This window comes from Anas acuta, chromosome Z (genome assembly GCF_963932015.1).
Source record: "Anas acuta chromosome Z, bAnaAcu1.1, whole genome shotgun sequence".
NCBI classification, from domain to species: domain Eukaryota; kingdom Metazoa; phylum Chordata; class Aves; order Anseriformes; family Anatidae; genus Anas; species Anas acuta.
This window is the reverse complement of record NC_089017.1, coordinates 22,769,052-22,775,051: the sequence shown is the minus strand read 5'-3', so window position 1 is coordinate 22,775,051 and position 6,000 is coordinate 22,769,052.

The window sequence follows — 6,000 nt, the reverse complement described above, 5'->3', positions numbered from 1 at the left end:
TCCCAACTTAAAGTCATTTGTCACTTCTGCAGCAGTAGATTATCTCCATCAGACATGTCCTGATATTAACATTTCCTACGATTACATTTCTAGGAAGTTAAATTTAACTTTACTTTCCACAAATGTCCTCAAGCACTTGCTAGACCCTTTTGTGAAGTTAAATTGTAGTTTCTGCATAAATACGTCCAGCAAAAAAAAACAGCAGCAGCACTTGCAGGATCAGATGGCATTCTGCAAACCAGAACTTGCATCACCCGAAGTCCTGTGCAACTTCTTTTTGTAAATATGACTCCAGCTTTCTGAGGAGGTGGGGGAAAGCAGGACATTTGCTAACCTGTGCCCCAGGATGTCTACTGCCTGTGTCGGTGGCACAGCGATGAACAGATGGGGTCAGAAACCAGCCTCGTACCAGCCAGCCCTCCTCTGCGGCTGGGAGTAGGTCCACAACTTTAGGGAGGGGATCGGTACCAGCACTGTGCACAGAGCAGCGTGTGGCCAGCCCCACGTGCATCTAGTAACCTTATTTTGACATGATCGGGTGTTACTGTAAATAGAGCCCATCTGTGCAAGGCTTCAGGCAACATTTATTTGAGCTGCAAGGGAATAAATATGTAATTTTCCTCTTGTGAATAATGCATAATGACCTTCAGTGCTTTGCTGGAAGTGCTCTGCCAGTGACACTTGTGGGAGGAAGAGTTACATATTTGCTTACCTAATCAGCAGCGTATTTGCTGTCTGCCATGGATTTGAATTGGGAAGCTGCTTTTTGTATTCTAGGGGAGAGATTTAACCCTTAAAGTGCTAGTGTTTCTCCCAATAGCAAATACATTCATGCCAACGTATCAAACAGGCTTTGCTTTTGCACTGTTTTGTTTCTTCTGGCCACTGCTGTGGAGAGAAGGCTCTCTCCCACACCTGGGGAAGCAGGGGGAGCTGTTAGCACTGCCTAGTATGTGCAATACTGACAGTGCTGTACCATGGGTGACAGTGCTGGCAGGTGTTATTTAGGCTGATAGTCACCACGTTTGCATGCACAACTTTGTGATTGTGCATGTAAATGCATTACTTTCAGCACTGAGAACTTTTTCTGTGCCTTCAGTTATATAAACTGAAACAGGATAATGAGCAGGGAAATTATTCAAAAACTTTTATGAAGGAAGATGTACTCCAATGATTTTAAAATATACTTACAAGGGAGCAACTTCAATAGCTTTAATTCAAATCACATCTGTAATCACAAAAGACAACAGGATGTGAAGGAACATTTCCAGAAGAGGAGATAGATTGATACAAAGGACATAGTGTTACTACCAAGAAAGATTGTGGTCTCTCTCCTCCAGGGAATATTTTGACAGTCCCATCCATGTGTGTCTAGACATGAAATGTCTCGGCAGCTGCCTGAAGTGCTGCAGCAAGGAGCAGCAACATTTCAAAAAAAAATGTCTCCCAGTGAAGAAGTGCTAATTGGTCTGTAAGCTTGCATCTAATGAGTACCAGGGTGAGAGACTGGAAGAACTCAGAAGCTTTTGCATTTGTAGAGAACACAAAAATAGTTTTAGCCATGATCATGGCACCCCTCCTCCATTAGGGAAACGGGAGGGAGAGCCCCCTCAGCCCAGTTAAAACTTGCAGTGCCTTATGTCCAATCCCCATCCTGATGCCCCACAGCCCATGTGGTCCCACCACTGCCCCAGCCCCACAGCTCACCTCCATTTGTGGCACTGGCAGAGACAAAGCAAGTGGTGCCAAACTCCAGGTGAAACAGGCAGCTCTTCCGTGCAGAGCAATTCACACAGAGCAGGGCAGAGCAGAGCGGTTCGCCTCCTCCCTGCAGTCCCCACTTCTCTTGTGGGGGAAGCTCCAGGCCTGTATCTTCTTCAATGCTGATGCATGAGCACTTCTTTGAAAAGGGGTGCTGCATTTTCACGTGTGAGCAAGCAGCACACAGAAAAGCAGGGTCATTAAATTCAACAAAATTAACAGAGTTACAATAGGATGTGTTGATAAATGTAACATCACAATGGCTTTGGGTGAATATTTCTTAAAGATATCATAGTAGTGCTTTGTAAAAATGGCTTGATTAATGAACAGTTTAGAACTTTATTTCCTTGTTTTTCAAACAGCTTTTTACACAGTGTTTTTTAATCTCTTGATTGCAGAATAATAGGATGGGATTTTATTATTTTTTTTTATATTTTTTTTCCTAACCCAATCATTATTCTGTATTTGTTCTTACAGTCCATCTCTGCTAACACCAAACTGGAGAGTTGCTTTTGCTTTTGTCTGATTCCATAAACATATAAACAATAGCCTCAGAAGACAGATGGCAGAAAAATAGGGGAAGATTGTGTTAGGACACCCACTGACTGTAAACACCCCACATGATGTCGAACTGAGGTTCACTAAATCGTCACCTGTTGAGTTTTCAAAGACTCCAGCAGTACAAATTGCTGTTGCTGACAGCAGAGAAGCAACGCCTTGAACCTGGGTGATGGGGAACCACATTGTGACTGCACAGAGGTCACCCAAAACTGAGAAAAGGTAAGAGCAGACCTTACAGACATGCCCTGCCAACTCCAGACTTTTGCAGGCCCATCACCTTGGGATCAGAAGTAACAGGGTATGCCGCCCTCCTGACTCAGCACAAGGTGCTAATGGCAGAGCCTGTTTCTCCCAGACACGATGCTCCAGCAGCCAAGTTGGCAGCCCTGGCAGAAGCCTGCAGGGAAGCACAAGGGAACAAAGTGAATAGCTACAGGGACCTGAAGTGTGCTCTTGTACCCATCTGCCACGCTACAGGACAGGACAGTTGTGGAAACAAGGGCGTTTTGTGACCTCCAGAGCTCCAGCAGTGGCTGGAGAGCAAATGCTGAGCAGATCAAGGATTTGTTAGAAGCCATCAGCCTCCCAGAAAAGACCTCCCAAAAAAGCGTGATGCATCCAGCAGCGCACAGTGAAGAGCAGACTCTTCCAGCTGGCAGTGCAGATGGCAGGCAGTCAAGCTCCCATTAAAAGATGTGGTGACCGGGTCTGGAGCTCCAGGCAACATCGACTCCAAGCAGGGCAGCCATTTCACAGCCCAGGCTTCAAAAAGCTTACACGAAACATCAGCTATCACCCAACAACTGCATAACCCTACCACACGCAATCGTCAGGAAAAACTGAAAGAATGAATCAGAGCCTGAACCATGTCTAAAATTTGTGCAGAACCCAGTCTGATGTGGCCAGATGCCTCACCAGTCACTTCAATGCACAGAAGACAGAGGCATAACCAGAGAGCGTTAACACCAGCTGAGGGATCATTTGGGAGAAATCTGCAGGTTCTGAATGCTTACACTGTGACAAAGACCAGCTTGTTGGACAGGGATGAAAGGTTAGCTCAGTGCAGTGGACCTCCCAACACCAAGTTCAGCTACAGCAACCAGTGCTGTCAGGAGGGAAAATGTACCTCTGTGAACCAGCAGATTACGTGCAGGTGAAAGAACATGAAAGGAAAACCCAGTTAAGCCCAAGGTGGGAAAGGCTCTTTTTGGTGTTGTTAACTTTCTTTTCTGCAGTATTTGTAATAGGGCAAAACACTTGGATATATCATTCTCACGTGAAACTTGCCAGAACAGAAGAAATCAAGAATCTGTTAAAAATTAGACTAAAAAAAAAAAAAGGTGGTTCAAGATAAATAAAATAGACTTGACATTAATCATAATATTGTTAAGACTGCATTTACTGTTAGCAGTGCTATTGTTAATTCTTAATCATTGTTGAGAATAAAGGCAAAGATGAATGTGACTGGTTTATGTAAACAGACAAAAACAAAAGCAACTTTCCAGTTTGGGGTGAGCTGAGACAGACTGAGATCTGAGATTGCAGAATGTCCTGAGTCACTTTTCTGACAGAACTGGACAGAATTATTCAGTCTCCTTGTTAAGCTTACCCTAGGAAGCAGCTGAAAAACAGGTGTGTGTGCAATGTGATTTATGAAGTGGAGCTGGGGAGGAAGCCAATTCTATACTACTTTTCCTGCAGTGGAAAGGAGAAAAGTAGGTAAGGCAAGCTCAGTTGTTATTCTGTTCATTTCTCATGCTGTTGCATTTGTGGTGTTATCTCCCTTGTGAAGCTGAGCAGGTGCCTGCAGAGCACTGGTCTCAAATGGTCTCTGAGTGCCCTTGTCTCACAATTTGCCTGCTTCACTATTAACCTGGCTTAAAGTTACCAGGCAAGAGAGACCACGAAAACTGGGAATTCCTCCCCCTCCCAAGCATCAGCTAATTTTTGTTTCCAGCTTCCCAAGTGTGAACAGGAGCCTGAAAAATGTGCCTGAGAATTGGGTGCCCTGGGCTGCAGCCTACAGAGCCCAGGGTGCAGTGCTGTCTGAGACAGGGCAGACAAAGAGAGGTCTGCTGGGGAAGAAACAGACATGAGATGATGCATGGGAGGAGCATGCAGAGGATCACAGGCGAGATCAGAAGGGAAGCTGGGAAGCAGGGAAAGCTGGCAAAACTGGCAAAAGGCAAATTCAATTGAGTACAGGTAGGTTAGTTGAAAATGTGAGAATTGGGGCCGGATGGGATCCACCCAAGGGTACTGAGAGAACTGGCAGAGGAGCTGGCCAAGCCACTTTCCATCATTTATCAGCAGTCCTGGCTATCGGGGGAGGTCCCACTTGACTGGCGACTAGCAAACATGACGCCCATCTACAAGAAGGGCCGGAGGGCTGACCCGGGGAACTACAGGCCTGTCAGTTTGACCTCAGTGCCAGGGAAGCTCATGGAGCAGATCCTCTTGGGAGTCATCATGCGGCACTTGAAGGGCAAGCAGGCGATCACACCCAGTCAGCATGGGTTTATGGAAGGCAGGTCCTGCTTGACAAACCTGATCTCCTTCTATGACAAAGTGACGCGCTGGGTGGACGAGGGAAAGGCTGTGGATGTGGTCTACCTTGACTTCAGCAAGGCTTTTGACACCGTCTCCCACAGCATTCTCCTCAAGAAACTGGCTGCTGTTGGCTTGGACTGGCGCATGCTCCATTGGGTTAGAAACTGGCTGGATAGCTGGGCCCAAAGAGTGGTGGTGAATAGAGTCAAGTCCAGTTGGAGGCCAGTCACTAGTGGCGTCCCCCAGGGCTCGGTGCTGGGGCCGGTCCTCTTTAATATCTTCATCAATGATCTGGACGAGGGCGTTGAGTGCACCCTCAGTAAGTTTGCAGATGACACCAAGCTAGGCGCGTGTGTCGATCTGCTCGAGGGTAGGAAGGCTCTGCAGGAGGATCTGGATAGGCTGCACCGATGGGCTGAGGCCAGCTCTATGAAGTTCAACAAGGCCAAGTGCCGGGTCCTCCACCTGGGGCACAATAACCCCAAGCTGAGCTACAGGCTGGGAGATGAGTGGTTGGAGAGCTGCCAGGCAGAGAAGGACCTGGGAGCGATGGTGGACAGTCAGCTGAATATGAGCCAGCAGTGTGCTCAGGTGGCCAAGAAGGCCAACGGCATCCTGGCTTGTATCAGAAACAGTGTGACCAGCAGGGCTAGGGAGGTGATCGTCCCCCTGTACTCGGCTCTGGTGAGGCTGCACCTCGAGTACTGTGTTCAGTTTTGGGCCCCTCGCTACAAGAAGGACATCGAGGTGCTTGAGCGGGTCCAAAGAAGGGCGACGAAGCTGGTGAGGGGCCTGGAGAACAAGTCCAACGAGGAGCGGCTGAGGGAGCTGGGCTTGTTCAGCCTGGAGAAGAGGAGGCTCAGGGGCGACCTTATTGCTCTCTACAGATACCTTAAAGGAGGCTGTAGTGAGGTGGGGGTTGACCTGTTCCCCCACGTGCCTGGCAACATGACGAGGGGGAATGGGCTTAAGTTGTGCCTGGGGAGTTTTAGGTTGGATATTAGGAAGAACTTCTTTACTGAAAGGGTTTTTAGGCACTGGAACAGGCTGCCCAGGGAGGTGGTGGAGTCACCATCACTGGAAGTCTTTAAAAGACGTTTAGATGTAGAGCTTAGGGATATGGTTTAG